The 21,708-nt window shown below is 28.3% G+C and overlaps 1 protein-coding gene and 1 long non-coding RNA gene across 5 annotated transcripts in view; one reads left to right on the forward strand and one right to left on the reverse strand.

Annotated features, from left to right (window-relative positions):
- The window catches only part of LOC142320989 (uncharacterized), a 68,878-nt gene extending 61,005 nt beyond the window's left edge, over nucleotides 1-7,873 (forward strand). The window contains exon 3 of the long non-coding RNA XR_012755534.1: nucleotides 7,532-7,873. This is a non-coding gene — a long non-coding RNA (uncharacterized LOC142320989). The remainder of the gene's footprint in view (nucleotides 1-7,531) is intronic.
- The window catches only part of LOC142322053 (uncharacterized), an 850,063-nt gene that overhangs the window by 397,614 nt on the left and 430,741 nt on the right, over nucleotides 1-21,708 (reverse strand). The gene's annotated exons all lie outside the window — the stretch shown is intronic.

Raw genomic sequence — 21,708 nt, forward strand, 5'->3', positions numbered from 1 at the left:
TTACAGGAAGTATTATGATTTAATTTTATAAAACGAAAAGACTTGATTATTGTACAATTAAATACCTTCTACAACTTGGGATAGATATGCGCTACAAGTTAATACAATCTGCCTTGTAAATAGTGGGACTATAAATTTGGCAGACTTCTATTATCTTTTATGCTCTGACACATGAGCGAAAGTGTTTAAGAAGGCAGCGTTAAGAAAATCAGATTTTATGAATGATCTGGCTGCAGAGGAAAAGAGCCTGTACCTTAGAATATTACTGAAAGAAAAGTGAACTAACCTTAGTGAGGATAATCTCTATACTCAGTAACAAAAGTTAAAATAATTTTATATGAAAAGTTACAATATTTTAGTTCGGGCTATTTATCTTTCATAGAATATAACATATGAGACAAAAATGGAACGCGGGCTGTCAATATGAGTTTAATTAACCGAAAAAGAAAAAGAAAAGAGGTTACTGAACAGGACCGATGTACACACAGGTAATGGACTTCTAAGTAAAAACATGAAAGAATAAGGTAGAACTTCTAATAAAAATTTCTTTATTGTGATTTATTTAATTAATTATTTAATATAATTCAAGAGCAACAACTATTCAAATAACCTACGCCAGTTCTAGTGATCAGTTAAGTCAGCAGTAATTAAATTTCATTAGTGTTGCCAGACAGATGGGTGAGGTCGGATTTTTTGTGCGTAGGAACGTCTAAGCGCGGTAACCTGTTTGGTCTATAATAACTACAAGGTATTAGGAGAATATTTTTACTATTTGTAAAAACTTAAATTAAGCATTGGTAAACTTTTGTGGCATTTGGCATTATAAAATATAAGTAAATAGTTTTAAAAAAAGTCGACTACATTATTGTGTTCAGTTTTAATTATTATTCAGCTTTTTAACACCAATGAAATAGCATAGTCCAAACAGGTATAATTGTTAAATTTTTTATTGTAGTTGTATTGGGTTTGGTTAATAAAAGAATTTTAGTATTGTAGTAGTTTTTAAGTCAAAAAATAATAATCGATAAAATTCTTAAATGTAATTGCAACCTCAAATAAAATTAATTTAATAAACAAATTTTTTGAGTATTAGTGTTTGTGTTCATTTTCTTCTCAAATTCTCAAGAATGTAGAACGCACAATATTGCTTACGATATTACCCAACTATTGTAACATATGTTCTTATAAATACAGTTAAAGGTTACATTTATTTATTTTTTGTAAAAATCCATGGCTTTAAATAAAATTTCAAAAGTGATTCTCGGTCTTTTGGTTAACTGTTTTAATTGTTATTAAGTCGGTTAAAAGAAATAATATAAGTTTTGTGTTTTTAAATTCTCAAATTATGGAGCAGGGGAAAATAAAAAAAAAGTGGTGCATCTTTAGTAATTCTTGCAATTATCGATAAGACGTAATAAACAATTAAATCATTTAGTCCTTTCTTAAAAAGACTAATATATAAACAGATAATAATCAATTCTAGAAACGTTTCTTAACCACTAAATACTGCGGTAAATGAAATTTTCCTTTATTATTTGCAGCCGATTGAATGAAGCAAAATATTTTCTGAAAGGCTACACTAGAAATTTTAATAAACAAGTTACTAACATTATCATTAGTAAACAATAAGTTACTAATAAAGTGTGACTGATAACCCAAGCTTAAAAAAAAAAACTTAAAATGAAAAATCGTGGTCATTTAAAAATCATTGAAGCAATAAACTTTACTTTATCCATAGTGTATGAAAATATAAGCCCGACAATACTAATTTCAGTGTAGAGTCAATGTTTTATTTCTCTTCCACAATAGAGTAAAAGCGAATCATATGAAAAAAAGAAGAAATTAATTAAATTCTTTTAAAATTTGATCTTTTGTTCAAATTTTTAAGATTCTGGATGTTGGGACAGCGATGTTAATCCAAAGTTAGTGTTTTATTTTTCAATTTCTTTTTCAATACTGCGAGCATAAGTTAATAAGTTATCCTTATATCAAAAGCTATTTATTGTTGAAATTTATGCTACGAGCAGATATTGCAGTATGAAGCCCGCCGGGTTGGTCTAGTGGTGAACGCGTCTTCCCAGATCAGCTGATTTGGAAGTCGAGAGTTCCAGCGTTCAAGTCCTAGTAAATTCGGTTATTTTTACGCGGATTTGAATACTAGATCGTGGATACCGGTGTTCTTTGGTGGGTTGGGTTTCAATTAACCAGACATTCTCAGTAATGGTCCAAATGAGACTGTACAATACAATATCATCCTCTGAAGTATTATGTGAACGGTAATTACCGGAGGCTAAACAGGAAAAAGAAAGAAAGATATTGCAATATGAAAATAAATATTAAATATTGAATTATAACTGATAAAGGTAAGAAAACCGAAGCTTACACTGGGAATCAAAGAACATAATAAACCTACTGATAAATACAGATATAGCAAACGTGTTATAAACCTTAATAAACATCATTGTATAGAAAAAAGTAATAAATAATACGAAAATTTTAATTTTATAGTTTGAAACGAGAATCGCATAAAATCGGGGAAATTATTCTTAAAAATTAAGCATTATATTACAGATGTTTTACATTATACATATGGTTGAAGTAAAATAAAGGTTTTATGATAATATAAACATGTTTCTAGAAAGAACTATTCTATAGAGCAAAAACATACATGTTTACACATACTTTTACACAAATACAGGCTTAATCGTGTTTGTATAAGTGCACGTAAATTTTTATTACAAAAAAAAATAGATAAATATTACATAATATAAACGTATATAATATCAACGATGTAAATATTTACCAAAGCTTATTTAAAAACAATAATAAAAAAATAACAATAATAATAATAATTAAATGTTTCTGGAAAAAACTTAAAATACTTTAAATTTAATTTTACTCGAAAGTACTTTAAAAAAAGAAGATTTTTGTTTAACAGGCGCAAAACCACTTGATGATGAAAGTTAAGTTTAATTTTGAAGTGGTAGTTAAAAATATAAAAAAAAAAAAAATAAATAAATGTGACGAAATCTAGATAAATAATTTAGTTTATCCATTTGCTACTGGAAAGAAAATAGGTAATCTTTGAAAATTGCATCTTATGTATAATATGATTTTAAAATGAATAACTTTGTGTGTTCATTTTGAGAAGAGAAATAGAAGTAAAATCAATTTTCAAATATTTTAGAACAATAGTTTACATTCGCTGACCGATTATGATCCTTCTAAAAACGTCTGGATGTACTCTAACACTAGTTGCGACGATTGTTAAAGATATCTTTACTTACGATCTTCGATTTAAAAAACGACCTTACTACAACAATATAACTTTGTCTTTATACAGATAAGAAAGAGAAAAGAGTAACCGTAAAAGCGGTAAAGATCAAAAGCAAGAAAGAGAACGAAGTTCTATTGACTTAAAAACCATAAAATTTGCTATGATGTTAAAATAAATAATAGTCTAATTTCTTATCATCTTTTAGAAAATAGCAAGGATCAAGATGCTTGAAGAAATAATAAGATGCTTGATTTGAGAAAAATAATTTTTAACAAAGCTTCAAAAATGTTATTTTACAAATTGTTATTTTCGGTACTAATTCTTTCACGTTAATCGCCTAGTTATAACTTTAGCAACCGTATAATTAATTAATTAACTTTAACTTAGATATTGTTCGAAGTTGTGAAATTAGAAATAAATTATTATTTGCTGGTTTAATTTGACATATTAGATAATAATTTGCAGAGTTGATGCGATTGGTACATTTACTCTCTTTTGGGTTGTAAAAGGAATTTAAGGGACTATATTTTTTTCCAACAAAATTAAAATTGTTTCCTAATTTTAATAAACTTTTGAAGCAGGTATTTTCCTCAATAAAAGACATGAATAACTCGTTAGAGCTTTTACCATAATATGCTATGCTTAATTGTTTTTACTCGTCTGTTACTACATGATTACCTTTGAGTTTTGAAAAATTTGAATCCGCCTTCCAGTTAAATATACATCAATATTTTTTTTAACAACCTCTTATTCAATCATTTTCTTGATAATGTAGACCTAATTATTTATTCTAGTAATTATAAAATTTAATTTTTACTTAATTATTATTTTACAATTCATGTAATGTTATCTAACACAACCAGAACGGTTGATCGTGAGTTATAAGTTAACTTCATAACAACTACCATGAATAACTAGAAAAGGATAAGTTTATTGATGAAATTGAGGAGTGAAGTGTTTTTTTCCTATATCCTTCTTCTTCCAACAGAAAATACTGCTGTACACAGAAATGCTAACTTCATCAAAATGCAGTTGATATTTAGGCCTACAAGTTGACACCTTCATTGAGCTTACATAGGGGATGGTTGGACGACTAACATCAACACTCTTAGAGAAACTAACGCTGACTGGTCCCTAAGAGATTCACATTCGTCATGTACGTAAGAAAAATTGTGAACGATAGTGCAAAGCAACGAATTCATTTACATTGTGAAAAAATACGTTAACAAAGCCTGTACTGCCTCGCCTTTGTAGAGAAAATGTTCGCTTTAATTAATGCTCCTGGATGTTGATCCTGACCTTAAATAGATATGAATGACTATAAGCTTAAGTAAGGTTACTACTCGTTTAAAATGATTTTCCTTTTATTCACTGTCGGCTGCAAGCCAAGGTTAAACTATATTAAGTCTGCGTAGGAAAGGCTACACGTAGGAACAAGAGCACTTCTATGTTAAACTTGTCTCTATGTTCGACAACAGTCCCGAAATAAAAGTATATTAGTATTAGAGCATAATGGAAAATGACAGACACAAGTTTAAAAACTAACGACAAAAAAACTGTTTTACTATTAGACTGTATTTAACACCTCTCCGTTAAATAAGCAGATTTATACATCCTATGACATTTTAAGTTGTTAGATATTCATAATTTTAAAAGTTGAGTCTAACAAAGATTTTCTGAAAATTAAATTGTTATTTCACAAAAAAAAATTGTTAAATTATTAACAATTTGCCAGGAATATCTTATCTTATACATCACTTCCAAACATCACAATCATAAAATTTATTTAATAGAATTAAATTTGCCAATTTGAAACATTTACTTAGAAATATAATGCACTTTACAATTGTTTTCTCCAACTACTACCGGGTCTGGGTGTGTGTGTGTGTGCGCGTGAGCGTGTGTAGGCGAATGCAATTACCGCTACCGGCTTGCTAAGCCTGAATAGTTAAAGACATAGTGCAATGTAAGTGTAAATATACCGGTAGATATGTAGTTTATTACAGACTCAGGTCAGTCACTCATGAGACGTATGGTTAATTGAAACCAAACTATTAGAGAACACCGGCATCCTCAGTCTAGCATTCAAATTCGTATAAAATCCTTACAAGGATTCGAACCTTAGAACTCTCGATTTTGAAAATCAGCTGATTTTACGATGACGAGTTTAACCAATAGACTAACCCGGCTGGTTAAGTTTACACTTATAATGTTAAACACATATAATGCATAATATAAAAACACAAGCTCCCTCTCTTTCTTTATTTATTTATGATATGTTAGTTTATATATTTAAAAAATTAGAATCTAAGTAAAGTAATTGATCTGAATGTTATTTTCTGCCCTTCATAGGATGGATACTCTTAACATTTGTAGTTGACGCGTTTCGGGGTACCTCCATTCTTTTTAAGTCTTAAAAGTGATTAATAACACTTAAGTGACAAAGGCTTTAGCACTTCCTGCTAAAAGTTTTACCATTAAGTGCTAAAAGTTTTTAACACTTAAGTAATTAAGTACAAGTGTTTTGAGAATGAAGGTAATCCGAAATGGGGTCAACTACTAACGTTAGAGTGACAATGTTCTGTATGTACTCTAAAAGCACTCTAAGTGCTAAAAGTGGTTTTGATATGAAGTTACAACGAAACTCGTCAACTACAAATGTTAGAGTAATAATGCTAGGAAGGGCAGAAAATAACACTCAAATTAATTACGATAACCGTAGCGGAAATATAAAACATTGTGACAATTTTAAGTAAAATAGATTCGAAACAGTCTGTAATTTGAGATGCAGTTAGATAAAGAATGTTGTCAGTAATTGTTACATTAGCCCGCCCATTTTAGATACATTAATCTGTTTGAAATGACTAGAAATAAAAATTTTCCATCGAAAAACGTTTCCAAAGCGTAATATATAATTTTCATCTCAGGTTTGCAATTTAACTTAATTAAATCTACTCTTCGAAAGATATTTCCATTTGTTTAGTACGTTTCCTTCAAAATAATTTTTAAGATTATAATAAAAAATAAGTAGAACTATAGCTTAGAGTGTGTTTGAACAGAATGAAATAAGTTTCATGCCAAAATATTACTTTGTTTAAAAGATATTCTACATAAAGTATAAGAGTCAATGGAGGAATAATGAACTACGTACGACAAGCATCAAGAAATAAGAACAAATTTAAAAACAGCAAAATACACCTTTGAATTTTGAAGGCGAAATAGTTAAGTCTATAATATCATTTCAGTGATGTGATTTTTACTATTTCATGATACGAAACTTCAAATTACTTCAGATTCCGTAAATAAAACATCTAATAATAAAATTAAAAATACTAACCAATTATAATTTATTGCATTATTTCTTACTAATATAATTATTTGTATGATTTTTAACCTTTAAAATTTCCTTCAAATAAAAATACTTTATAAAATACATTAAGAGTATGTAGAGTAAAAATATAATTAAAAATTTAGATTATATATTTTGCACTTATGTTAAGACTATATTTTGTAAACCCGTATGTTAAAGACTATTTTACGACGGAATGACATTCTTATTATACATCATAAAACAAAAGAAAGAAAAATAAAGGTCTGTACATCCACATTTGTATCTATATAAGATCCATTCCACGTTATTTATATATTTCCTCTTACAAACGATGATACTTATCGATGTTACGGCTCGCATAATTTACGGATAAATGACTGAGAATGATGTAGTTTGATGAAACAGGGCGTATTATCTACTACTTGCTACATGGAAGTCATGAAAAACACACACACACACACACACACACACATATATATATATATATATATATATATATATATATTTATACATACACAAGTGTGGACCATATCACAATAGCATCTTAAAATCTAATATTCGATTACATTGAAAATTGAATATATATATAATTTATACATAGAGTAGTTAAAAACAATTGATAAAAAAATAATATAATTATATTGTAGTCTAATTTTTAGAAATTCTCAATTAATAAATTATTAATTTATCTTTCTGCACATTTTTATCTGAACAGTAATAATAACATTATTTACATTTGTATTAAAAAATAACGTTAATTATGATTTATATTTTTATTAATAAAATAAATTAGCTGTATTTTATGATGAAAAAAAAAACGTTAAAATATACGTTGTTACATTTTATTAATATGAACAAATAATTATTATTTTATATGATGCAATGAAAATAATATATTTCTTAATGTTTTTATTCTGTTATAGATATTTTGTTAACGTGAAGTAAACAGATAAGCACATCAACAGATGAATGAATAAATTTAAAAAAATGAAGCGTAAGTGAAGTGTTTGCGGTTTATTCTTTTTATGGCTTAATATCGCAGGTGTAACAAAGTTTACCTTTGTACGACAAACTGCATCAAAATGAAAATGATCATAAATAAATGTGATGTAATAGTTCACTCCTATCTTACACCCATAATTATACTTATCTTTCATCACCGATGGAATTTTTTTTAATTTACATTCACTTCTATAGTACTGATCACAATTTCATTAACGTAATGTGGGTGTGTATTATTATAAAGATTATTGAAAGAAATTATACCAATCACTTCATAATAAAGAAAAATAAAACGAATCTTTAATAGAAAATATACTAATAGCGTTATCTGTTTATTTTTAGTTTAACAATTTTTTTTTCAACCAAATGCCTATCTATTCAAAAATAATTTTAAAATTATTTGTGCATAAACATTAGAACGTAACGACGCCACTTCTCTAGAGAAAAATTAACATGCACTAAACTAGCATGCAATTTTATTTATTTTATTTTACCTACAAATTTATGTTTTACTTTCCTGGCATCATAGTTATATGATGCCAGTGTTGCCATAGTTATATGATGAGGTGGAAGAAAGAAAGTACCGTAATCAGTCCAAAAAATGGGGTATGGGTTTTATTTGCATTTTTCGACGTTTCATGATCCAGGTATCCCAAAAAACAAAAAAAAAGTGGGGATAATTTCGTACATATTTACGTACGTGTGTTGGCGTGTCTGAAGCTTAATAACTTTTGACTGGATAAACCGATTTTGATAAAATTTTGTACAGACGTGTATATGGGAGAATTTGTGGGTAAAATTATGGGGGTCAATATCTCCAGGGGTGAGGTAGATAGTTTTTTGGGGTCAATTTTTTCAAAATTAAGTAAACATAACCCTACTTCATATTATACTCAGTTCATGCGTACATGCTATCGTACCATTTAAAAAAAAAAATTGCCCCAAAATTCCCCTTCATCCAAAAATCGAAAAATGCTGACTTTTTATTTATTGCATATTTTTTAACCAATTTTTATAACTTCCTAGCCGTAGTAGTAGTGCAAGTAATAAATAAAAGTACTTTGGGAGCATTATTAGGGGTGAGGAAGCCGATCAAAGTTTAAAAATATCGTTTTTTAAATGTAAAAAAAAAATGGTTTATTTAAACTTTTAATAATACTATAATAAAATTTCATCATAATTCACCACCCACCCCCAAAAAAATAAATTTTAGCTAACTTTTAACTGACTGTTCATTTTTCAGTGAAATTTTTTAGTCCCTCTGTTTAACTTACTGGAAGTAGAAAAATTCAAAAGATTTCTTGAAAGATGATTCGAAAATAGGGAACAGAAAAAATAAAAAGTACCGATTTTTTGTACATTTTGAACTTTTTTTGGTTTATTTAAACGTATAACGATAATTTTACATATAATTACCCTCGCCTCAAAAAAGAAAGCTTAGGTAATTTTTTCATCTACAATTATTTTTCAACTATGTAGGAATAAAAACCAATGCCAGGAATGTATAACAACTTTTCTGTCAGTTTTTTATACAGGATTTAATACGTTATGTAAACTTATAATAATTAACAATCAAACAATGTCCGAAGCATTTCATAACATCCACCAAATCAAACAAATAAAAAGCAATCGAATGAAACTCATATAATTAATTGCGTATTGTCGGTTATGATGTACTTTTAATCCTAACTTGATTGGGATTGAAACACAAACCTTCAGTATTTGTGTGTGTGTGTGCGCGCGCGCGTGATTGTGTGGGAAGGGTAGTGATGCTCCACCTACATTAATGGCAAATAACATTATAAATCAGTGTTCTAACGATCTGCGAAAATCACTACACGAAACGATTCTTTATACACAATATTAAATGAAGTTTTCTATATGCAAATAATATGGATAATATGAGTTAAATGGAAAATATTAATAAGCAAAAGTTGTTTTGTATGTTTAATTTTGCATATAATTACAAAGTATACATTAGTTTGTATGTCTATGCTACTTTATAATAAATTATTATAAGAAAGAATTTACATAAAATAAAATGTTTCTTACGAAGAGCATGAGATTCAATAAAAAAAACTTTGTGGTAAGATTGTTAATAATATTCGTGTAACGATATTACACAGTATAAGACAGAGAGCGAAAAAAAATCGGATGACATCTACATTTTTAACAATTATAACGGGTTTTTCCTTAATGGGTAATTCTTAAAAGTTAAAGGAAGTACTACGTTAAGTAGAAAATTTGAAAGCGAGATAATTAGGTTCATAATTTATTATTTTTAAACTATTTTATCTGCGTAAACTTATATAAAATTTGTAAACGCATAAGGATGACTTTATCAATGTGATTCTTTTACATTAAACGTTATTCCTGCAATAAATATTTTGTATTATGTAAATGAAACCTTTTCAGGAAATGGACACATTGTAAGGATTATTGACCCCTCAAATGTTTAAAAATACAATAATGAGTCTAAACCTTATGTAGAAATAAAATGTGAGTTTTGAAAACAAATAAATAAATCGATCAAATTTTACTGTTTATTTTAAACATAGACTGTAATGGTGGAAAAATAAGGAAAGACAAATTCAAATATTTAGAAAATAATGAAATATAAAATTACAGAAAAATAATAAAAAGAAAAAACATTTTCTATACTATTAAAAACCTACAATATAAAATTTCCTTACATATCTATAAAATACAAATAAATTGAACTAAATATTTAAGTTATCTCAGGGATTTTTACTTTTTTATTTTTGGAGGCTTTAAAAATAATAAACGATTGAACATAGGTCAGCGCAGGCTATCAGTAAAAAATACTATCTTCGGTCAAACACAATTCAATAGACAATCCAGCTTAAGGGAAATCTTCTTACCGAACACGTTACATAATGCATGTATTTTTTTCACTTGACTTCGTATGTACATAATAATCTTTATTTTCAATATATAAGTTACTTTTCATTACATTTAATTTATTCTTATTATATCATGCTACTATATACTGTATATTAGTTTTTTTTTAATTTTATGATTTAACCTTGAACAATTAATAAAAATCTCTTTCAGTTTGATATTCAATTACGTAACTTAAATGGTGGTATTATATTTCTTGTTACTACTGTTACCACATTTTAATCTATTTAAACATTTAAAACAATTTTTAATATTAAATTATATCTTAAACAGTAAGTTTATCATTTATTAAGAAAATATAATTATTTTAATTTTATAATAAATATTTGAAAAATGATAACTGGAATTCAGTTAGTCCAAAAATTCCCGAATCGGATGAACACAATGAAATATCAATAATAATTAGGCAGCTTATAGTCACACTTATAGAATTCGATTTCACATTGGGATAGAATCAGGGTATTCAAAAAGGTACTTTCCTTTTTCTTTAGTTTTTGAGGATAGATTTTAGTAATGGAATAAATGAGAAAATCTACTAGAATTAAAAAACCACGATTTTTAGCCTTTTGAGCGAATTATTTTTATCTGACTGGCCAAGTTATAGAGTAAATAGCATAATATTAATCGAGTAGGAACGTAATCACGTCCAAAGAAAAATTTATATAATGTTATTCTGAATGTGGTTTCGTTTAAGTAGATTGATTCAATGTAGAATAAATAATTGAAGCAAATAACTGAATAAATAACTAGAAGCAAATAACTGGAATTCAATTTTTAGTTTTTATACTGTCAATTTAAATCAATAAATTTAAACAACCTGACTTCAAGTTTAAATTAAATGGCCTTAACTGAAAATTTACACTTATTAATATTTATTTAGGACAATAAAATCATTCATGCAGGGTGAGAATTATAATTTTCAGAAATAAATAAACAAATCTAAGATTAAATTTCTGCGTTGTGTACTGTTTCTTTTTCTTAGCTTCATTCTTTTATTATACGTTGACGCGTTTAGGAATAACTCCACTGTCAAAACTTATTGTACTCTTAGTAAAATTAAGTTAAACGTAGTACAAATTTATTACTTTATACTTTAGTTAAACTTAGTACAATAAATCTTGACAATGAAGTTAATCCGAAATGCGTCAACATATAATAATAGAATGAAGCTAACAAAAGGTAAACAGTACTCAATATAGAAATCATAGTGTTCTTAGCAGAAAATATAACAATAATTATTATCTTATTTTTATATTTTGTAACATAAAAAAAGATATGGCTTCATTCACTAGAATGATACCTTGATTTCTCATAAACGCACTTCAAGTTTCAGTTAATCAACCTTCAATTCAGGAAAATATGTTCGGGTTTAAGAAAAAATTCAAATTTTTATATTTAGTTGAAGCAAAAGTAGAAATTAAATTCAAGGCTTACTCGAGTTAACTATATTATTAATTGAATGATGTAATTTAATCAGCTCATATACCTTGAAGATTCATGCTTTGTGCAACATTGAATCAAATAATTTGAAAAGTGTAAACCGGATTTAAGAAAAAAAAATCTCATATGTTTACTTCCTAATATTTTTACCTATTTGCAGGTTAGCCTGTTTTTATATAATATTGATTTAACCCCCAATTTTCATAAAAATGAAACAAAAATAAACATTAATCGGACTGACATTCTACATCAATGGCCGTCTACTTATATGAAACATCCTACATGGGCTGGGAGTGTTGACTGTCGATTTATATCGGTTATAATTGATAAATTTATTCAGTTAAAATATAAAAGGTTATTATATAATTGCATATTTATAAAAATATACTCGTAGTTCTATACTTACAAAAATAACACAAAAAATAGTTGCTAAAGGATTAAACACTAATTGATATATACTGTTTATATACTAGTTTATCTTCTTTTTCCTGTTTAGCCTCCGGTAACTACCGTTTAGATAATTCTTCAGAGGATGAATGAGGATGATATGTATGAGTGTAAATGAAGTGTTAGTCTTGTACATTCTCAGATCGACCATTCCTGAGATGTGTGTATATACTAGTTTATCTAAGACATTACATCTAATGATTAGATAGGGATGATATTTATTATTTTAACCAATATAAAAAATTATAATTTTCATGTAACAACTGAAACAAGCGTTGAGCACTAATAAGTTATCGAGCTCAAACATAGCTCGAGATGATCTGAGACAATGTGTGCCGTGATCCCTGATTTGGTGATGTAGTACTCTGCCTTTGATCAGGAAGGGGCTCTGGGGTTTCGAATACCGTTCTAACGTTTTCATTTGCTACAAAATTAACATTTTACCACCAAATATAAACGTAAGGAGATAATAACGTGAGATTGGGAGATAGCCTGTAGTTACCAGTTAGATTAAATATAAATTTTATTCTAAATCATAGAAATTATGGATAAGCTATAATAGACATTTTTTATTTTAGAAATAGCTTATTCCTTCCCTACTTAGAAAAAATTGTAAATAAACATTAATTATTTTTGTAGCTATTTTTAAATACTATGATTTATAAACTGCTCCCGAATAAATTACGTAATATAAAATGATGTCGATAAATTAATAACTAATTCACGAGCGCTTAAGAATCGTGAAGTATCGTTTATAAATAATTTACCATTCTTTTTCGAGAATAGTCATTAATAATTAATTCATCACTGGATAAATATAGCTTACTACGTCGAAAATAAAAATTGTGACAGTTTCTAATTTACACGCAAGTAAGCGTTCTCACTTACACATGCAAACAACAAATACACACACAAGCAAGAATTTTATTTTATGTAGATTGTGTAATGAAAAGATAAGACATTTATGCGCATAAAGATTGTTATTTCAAAGTAATGTTTACGTTGAAAATTATAATGCGATGTCGGTGCAAACATGTTTACGACTTAATCTAATCAACAACTTTAATTTAAACTTAAAAAAACAATAAATAGCCACAAAAAACAGTTAACTTAAACTTTAATGAATTAAAATTTGATAGCCTAACTTTCCGCAGTGAGTACTATTTGTGTAAATAAAAAACCTAAGCTAATTTCGATGGTTATTCTGATGAAATAAACGTTTTATCTTTCACGCATTTTTTTTCTTAATCACGGTCGGAAAATCTTATACTGATGCTAAATAAATATGCTGATAAAGCATAAGTACGGTCTCCAATATTCTCGTATTTACTTATCAAAATGGTAATCGTTGTAATTTTTTTAATTATCTTTTCTTACAGTATTGTAAACGTAGATGTAACTAATTTTAATTTGGAAGTGTGTAAGTTAATTTTAATATTTTTTCATGAAATAGGTTAGCATAGAAATCTTGTAGAATTAAATGATATTGCGCAGTTTAAATATAATTAAACTATACGAAATGTTTTTTTTACAGCTTTTCTCAAAAAAATTAATTGATAATAAAACCTTTTCTTCATTTACATCAGTACTCTTTAACAGACTTTAAAAAAGCAAATAAGGAGGTTTCTAAATTCGACTCGTATGGATTTATTAACAAGCTTTTGCCAGATAACTTAAGTAGAATATATTTTTAAAAAATTCTACTTAGACGATTCGAAGAGATTTTTAATTTTTTGTCGTTATCTTGCTTAGGCTTATTATTGGGTGATATAAATTTCAAATTCAGATTAGTTCAGCTCAAAAATTTAAGACAATAAGTTGGAAAACAAAGGGTAAATTATACATATTCCCGCATTTCAGAGAGCCTATCAGTAAGTTTATACTTGGTTGCAATACTCTTCGCTGAATGCATTCCTTGGATTTGTTTTCTTAATTTTAAGAAAACCTTAGTCATTTACCTTGTTTTTGAGTATGGAATTTTTTTGTACGAGCATTGGTATTTTGTAGACCTATATATGTCTTAAACATAAATAATAACATTTAAAAATGTAAAAAAAAAACTAAAAAATAATAAATATAATTTTAAAACTCTCTAAGAAAACAACTTTATCGTTATTTTAAATTTTAACCTTTTGAAATAGGCGTCAAATTAAAGGTTAGTAAATTGTAATAACCTAATTTTTGGCGCCGACTTATAAGGGTCGAAATTTAAAGAAATAAGAATTGACAACGTAATTTTTGATTAACTTTTTTGACCTTCTGTTTTAGGTTGATTTTTATTAATATTATTTTAAAACTTTTTCTAATAATTTAATATATGATTCAATTTTTAGTAAATTTTTCAAATAAAAAAATTTAATAATTATAAATTCTACTTATACTGTGTATTAAAATAATTATATTTGATCAATTAAACATTCTACAGTATGACTAAAAATATTTTACAATAAAATTTGAATTTTTAATAAAAGAAAAGAAAATCATATTCATCATATTTTTATAACAGCATTTTTTTAACAAAAATAATTATTTTATTATAGAACAACATAATTACATTTACAATACACAATTTTTATTTTCATTTAAATTGGAATGTATTCTCTGTTACTTAAAAAACCGAAGCGAACAGTTTTATATCTCATTTATGAAAATCGGTGTAGATATTTTTATTTACAGTGTCATTAACATACATATAGTGGAAATAATATAGATTGTCAATGGTAACGTATCACGCGAAAATGAAATGAAAATGAAAAAATTGTTATTTCACAAAACTATTTAAATTTAGTATTGAAAAGAACGAATGTTAAAAAAAATCGACTTAATGAGAATGAGATTGAATTATTACATAATGTCATTTTAATCGGTCTGGTTTTATTGTTTTACTTTACACATGAAACCATAGTTGTGACGGAAGTTGGTTACCAGTTAATTAAGGTCACGACGATCATCCTTTTTTCTTCCTGTTTAGCCTCCGGGAATCACTGTCAGGAATTACTTAGGAGGATGAATTAGGATGTTATGTATGAGTGTAAGTGAAGTATAGTCTTGTACAGTCTCAGGTCGACCAATTCTGAGATGTGTGGTTAACTGAAATCCAGCCACTAAAGAACACCGGTATCCACGATCTAGTATTCAAATCCGTATTAAAGTAACTTTACTAGGATTGAACGTTGGAACTCTGGACTACGAAATCAGCTGATTTGCGAAGACACGTTCATCACTAGACCAAACTGGTGGGTTTTGACCGATCATCCTACTTTATTTCAGCTGTACTTACTATTTGTAAGTAATAATTATGACTATATAGATGATAGAAAACATGTCTCAAGATGTACATAACTCATGAGACCACCCCATTACTGTTATTATTTAACTTTATTGATTAGTAAAAATTTAGGTATATATGTTTGCAAGATTATTTATAGTGATATAAACCTTACCTTACCAAAATTCTTCTAGTTCATACACACTCAAATAGCATCCTTCAGTGCATAAATATAAAACAAATGTATTTTCTTTTCACAATTGGGTGAAATAGATGAATATTTTAAACTACAACATAGACACAAAAAATTCAACTGAACTCTGTACTTTGGTGTTATTTGAACTGTCTAACTCAAGCTGAACTCTACTATTATATATATGTTTTTTATTACCAGACTTTTTATTTTGATGAATGTTTAATTGTTTTTAAGCGATAATTCAATAAAAAAAATTATAGTGTAATTATCTATGTTCTAAATTAAAAATAAAGGATTTTAAAATTAAATAATCACAAAGAAAATTAAACTCTTTTAATTCATAAAAGGTCGCCAAGAAATTTTTAATTCAACAGTCAGTTTTTGTAACCGACTCACTTCTGCAGTTATAAGTCGTCATAGAAATAGTTACCAGGATTTTAACTATATTAAATATAAATAAAGACTTTTAACGAACATATGTGAATTATCAACCTAATGTGGTTTGAATCTCATTCAGTTACAGTTGCTACACAAAGCCTTGACAGAGTGTAGTAGGTCAAGAATTATGTAAAGATCGGCTAGTTCCTTTAAAATAATAATACTGTTTATAACTAAAAAATGAACTGTGCAATTGCATAAGGCAAATATGTACGTAATAATTACGTATCTCCACCTCTACCATGAAGTAATAAAAAAAAATTAATTAGGCATTAGATGTAATGTTTATCTAAATTGATTAATCATCTTGTAATAATTATATCTAAAATAAAATGTCCGAAAACTTAACTTTTCATTGGGTTAAGGTTTCAAATTAGGTTAACAAACGTTAAAAAATTCGGTAATTCCAACAGAGATCTATGTATTTTTTAATTTACTTTATTTATTGTTCTTTATATGGTTTATTTACAAAAATTCGACTCTTTTAACTGACAACTATTCAAAATATAAATTTAGTCAATTTACATAAAAATAACAATGCTGTATTTCCATAAAATTCATCAAACAAAACCTCTTCTTAACCAAGCATTGACTCGTATTATCAACAGCCTTAAATTATTACACTTTCTTTCTTTTTATTAATTAATTTTAGTAAAATTAGATAGAAAATGTAAAATCGATAATTACCAGCTCGATTTAAAAAGTATAAATTGCAAAATTCAAATTGATATGAAAATAAAAATAAAAAATGTCGAATGTCATATACTGCGGATTGTAAAACAATGAGAGTTAACGATGATAATGACTAATAGGATGCCACTAAAAGTCACTCGTATCAGTTAGACCATAGATATGACTAAACCTCTCGGATATAATATCTAACGGTTAAAAAAGGGCAAGTCTTCACACCCTGTAATATATTGTAATGAATATCTATCAAAACAACGTGTATCGAAAACGGCATGTTTGACCTCTCGCGAGTTAAAACAATTAAAACTACTGTTTTTGCATTGATTAACTAAAATATGCAATCACGAATTAAAGTAAAATAATCTCTTAAAAACAAATTCTAATCTAATCTAATTCTAGTTATAATCTATTCTAATACTAATCTCTTAAACAAAGAAAATTCATCTACGTGTACGAATTTACACGAAACTTCCTTCATTTACTTTGACGAAAGAGTTTTCTTCTTTGTTAAGAAATCTTTTTTGTCAGGATGGTTAATTTGTGCACTTGTTATTTTTCTTCTTTTCCATATTTATTAAAATCTATTTTTATAAAATTAAAAATATAAACAACGACTATGAAAATAGATTCGTCATTCGATTAAGATGTTTCATCGCATCGTTTCTTTTTAATGTCTTCATAAACAATGAAGAAAACGACGAAATTTCAACACAAATAAATAAACCCAGTTACGAAAAACCAATTTGAATTAGTCAAAATGCAATTATGATAAATATCGTGGCAACCTACTTATTTATTATATTAAATTTAATTCTTAATTAATTAGGTTATCATTAAATTACGTCTGCTAATATAATTATACAACTTCAGTTTAAAATTATTTTTATAATTTGATTGATTGATGTAAAATTTTACATGATATATTTAATATTAAAAATTAATATATTCTACAAAGTACTTTTTTAATCCCCAAATTTCTTGTACAGCTTTGTTGAATTTACAGCTTGTTTCATAAAAGTACTTATAATTTGGTTAATCTTTCAACTAAGCTAAGCTAATATGATAAATTAATGACAACTGCATAGAGTTCACTTTCATACTACAATTTAAGCAGGTCATATAGATAATTTACAACAGTCTACCGGGAAAATATTTACTATTTCAAAATCGTTATATATTTTTAAAAGTTCGTCTCTCTTGTAGAAAGAATTAATTACGAAAACATTAATTTGTTCTGCAAGTGTTCAATATAAATATATACTTTTTTATAGCGCTAACTGATACGACGTTGTATGAAATAATAGATTTCCCTCTTACGAGTGGTATAATTATAAAATCTAGTTAAAAAATTCCAAATTTTTTCTATGAAACCACATATTCAAAACATAAGGGGAGGATACCGGGGGAATTTTTGCCCCGATAGAGAGCAGATTATTTTAAATAACTCAAAGCTCGGACAGAGGTAACACCATGTTGTATAATCATATTTTAACAAATTTTGTCACAAAATTGTAAATATTATATTATATTATATTTATATTTTTTACAAAATATAAATTTTGTATTTTTCATAATATATATTTTCTATAATTTTTTTTTACATGGGCATCCAAATTGTTAGGGATGAAGGATGTAGAGGGTATACTGAAATGAAACGACTAGCACTAGATAGGGAATCTTGGAGAGCTGCATCAAACCAGTCAAATGACTGAAGACAAAAAAAAAAACATGGGCATCCACTTCTACCGTCATTTGCCCTCGTCACATTCTTTAAAATAGAGTTTAATTCACCAGCAGGTTCGTCAGTTGTATGGGTGTAAAGGGCCCTTACACTTACATAAAAAGAAAAAGAAAAAAGAAACACATTAGAAAATAAATAAAATTCGAAGAGTCTTGGCAAAACCATGAAGACCAAATAAAATCCATTTTCATATAAAAGTTACTTTAGATAGAGAATTTTTAAGTAATCACAAGTCATCTGACTTATAGACTTATTGATCGTCCGCTGGCATGTCGATAAGCTACTAAATATAATTTCTTCTTCACTATTTTCCAAATCAGCATCGATATTATGTGTTGGTCGATACCTCTTTCTGAGATCCTGAAAATAGTACACTCTTCGAGATGATGCACAACTGTAAACTGTTTATCACATATACTGCATATTGGTCTTTCTTCGCCGGTTAAAAAATATGAATTTTTTATTCCTGTGTGATAGATTCTGAGTCTGGTCGCTGCCACTTGTTCTCAGCGAGTTATTTTCACGTCGCTCTTCCAAGTTTTAATTGAATTTAATTTTGTATATAGTCTTCTCCATTGTTGGTTAAATAATTTTTAGCATCTGCCAGTCGAACCGGAATTACATCTATATTATCATACATTGTTGCCAATTTGGCAGCTTCGTCTGGTCTTTCATTTCCTGGGATACCAGCATGCCCGGAGTCCATACTAATCCACATCGCTGTCCTCGTCGATTTAAAATGTACAGAATGGAAAGGATGTTTGCATAAGGAAGTCCTTAAAAGTTCTTGTTTCGAATAGCAGTTAGCGCTTAACGAGTCGGAACATATGAGCACTCTCTCTTCGCAGAAATGTTCTGATTAGCGAAGAGCTTGTTATATAGCAATAAGTTCTGCCGTATAAACACTTGCTATATCTGTCAGTTTCCATTAATGGGCTCCTACATTTACGTAAATGAAGCATCCAACACTGTGTTCGGTTTTAGAACCATCATCATACATTTTTATGTATCCTTCTTAATTACCGATGGTTGACGAAAATTCCTGTTGGATGATTACTGCTTGCTTTTCTTTATTTTTCCATAAGAGAGATCCAATCTTGTGCTTACCGCTGGTAAAAGCCGTGGCAGTATTTCTCTTGTAGAAATTGCTAATGTGTTTAGTAAACCAATTCTATATTTCCTTGTCAATTCATGATACCATATTCCGGCTGGTCTGGAGTAGGTAGCACGACGTTCACATAATACAGCCAAAGGATGATCGTTAAATGTTCTGTACGGGTAGGAAAGCCCATATGTTTGCCGCATATCTTAACAATAGGATCTCTCTTTTGTAATGTAATGGTGAAAATTTGAAACATTATTTCTTGCAACTTCGTTTAGAGCGTTTATCGCTCGTTGAAATTTATACTTCACCATAATCGTCAACGTAAATCGCCAGCGTGATTTCCGCCGGAATGGCTAATATCAGTCTATTGATGGGGATCGTAACCAAGGTATCGTTCAACGGCAAGCTTTGTGGTATGCCATTTTCCAATCTTTTCTCTGATGAGTATTCATTATAAAAGCGTTCTTGAAAAGTACGGTCGTTTATATAGTTGCCAAGTAATAGTGGTAGATTGCCGCGATTGTCTCATTCATATAGTTGAAACATTATTCCATTACGCCAGGTCATATCAAAAACCTTCTGCAGATCAAAGAGACTCCGACACAGAATTTCCTTTTGATGTAGCTGTTGTATATAATATTCTCTAAATTAATCATTTGATCAGTAGTTGATGGTATTGTAGAAATCCTGCTTGATGCAAGAATAAAAGACCTTCTTTCTAAAATCAAAACGAGTCTATTATTTATCATTTTTTCAAGAATTTCTCCAATAGCACACGTCAAGAAAATAGAACAGTAACTATTGGGACTATTGGATCGGTCAGATTTTTATCTTTTTTGGGAATTGGAACAATGTATGCTTTCTTCCATTGCCGTAGGTACATTCCATCCCACCATACTTGATTATACAATTCTAACAATTTGAGTTTTGCAGTGGTGCTAAGCTGTCTACATCATGATATAATGTATTTTGTCTGGACCAGCAAGTGTATTGCCAGTTTTCTCCAAAGCTTTCACAAATTCTTCTATTTTGACTGGTGGAAGTGCTAAAAGTTAAGAAAGCGTTAACACAAAAGTCAATGCGCAGGGTGGGGATGGATCGGTATACACCGGTGGGGGAAACGGATGATCAGCTACTTTCACTCACACACACGCAAGTATGTATTGTGTATGTGTGTGTGTTAGCGCGCGCGCTCAACAGCGCGCTGAATGCTCACAGATACATAACGTGTGACCGTTTTCCTTTTGTTATTTTTATTTATTTATTGTTTGTTTAACCTGCTAATTTTTTTTTTTAATCTTGTTTGTTTAAATTGTTGAAATGCTCATTTTTTTTTTTAGTTTTACAATTACAATTTTTATTACTTTTTGAAATTTCATTTATTCTTTACAAGTTTTTTAATTATTTATTTAATTAACAGAAAGAGATAGGAAATTAAGTTAGATAAAGATTTTTTAATCAAGCGGCTCAATCCCATCCATATCATCGGATCTCGCATCAGTTGTATCATCCTTGTTCGATGACTCTGATTCATCGGCGCTTTCATCACTACTTTCACTGTCATTGTTACTGTCATTAACGCAGACTATAAACCTTTCACTTTGCACGTCAGCAACTCGGCCTGTTTCATAATAATGTTTTTCTATCGTTAGTGCGTGTTCGCAACATTGCTTCCAATATTCCACTGACAGTTCAGAAAATTGCTGCTTCACTGCCAGCGTGAATCATTATCAACTTCGAGCCTTTGGATACAGATGTTTTATAGTCTTTATTTGAGCCATCGATCCAACCATAACTTTTCCCGTGTGTGAAGTGAATATAAGATTCATCTGAAAAAATTATTGATCTTCC

This window comes from Lycorma delicatula, chromosome 3 (genome assembly GCF_047948215.1).
Source record: "Lycorma delicatula isolate Av1 chromosome 3, ASM4794821v1, whole genome shotgun sequence".
In the NCBI taxonomy this organism is placed as follows: domain Eukaryota; kingdom Metazoa; phylum Arthropoda; class Insecta; order Hemiptera; family Fulgoridae; genus Lycorma; species Lycorma delicatula.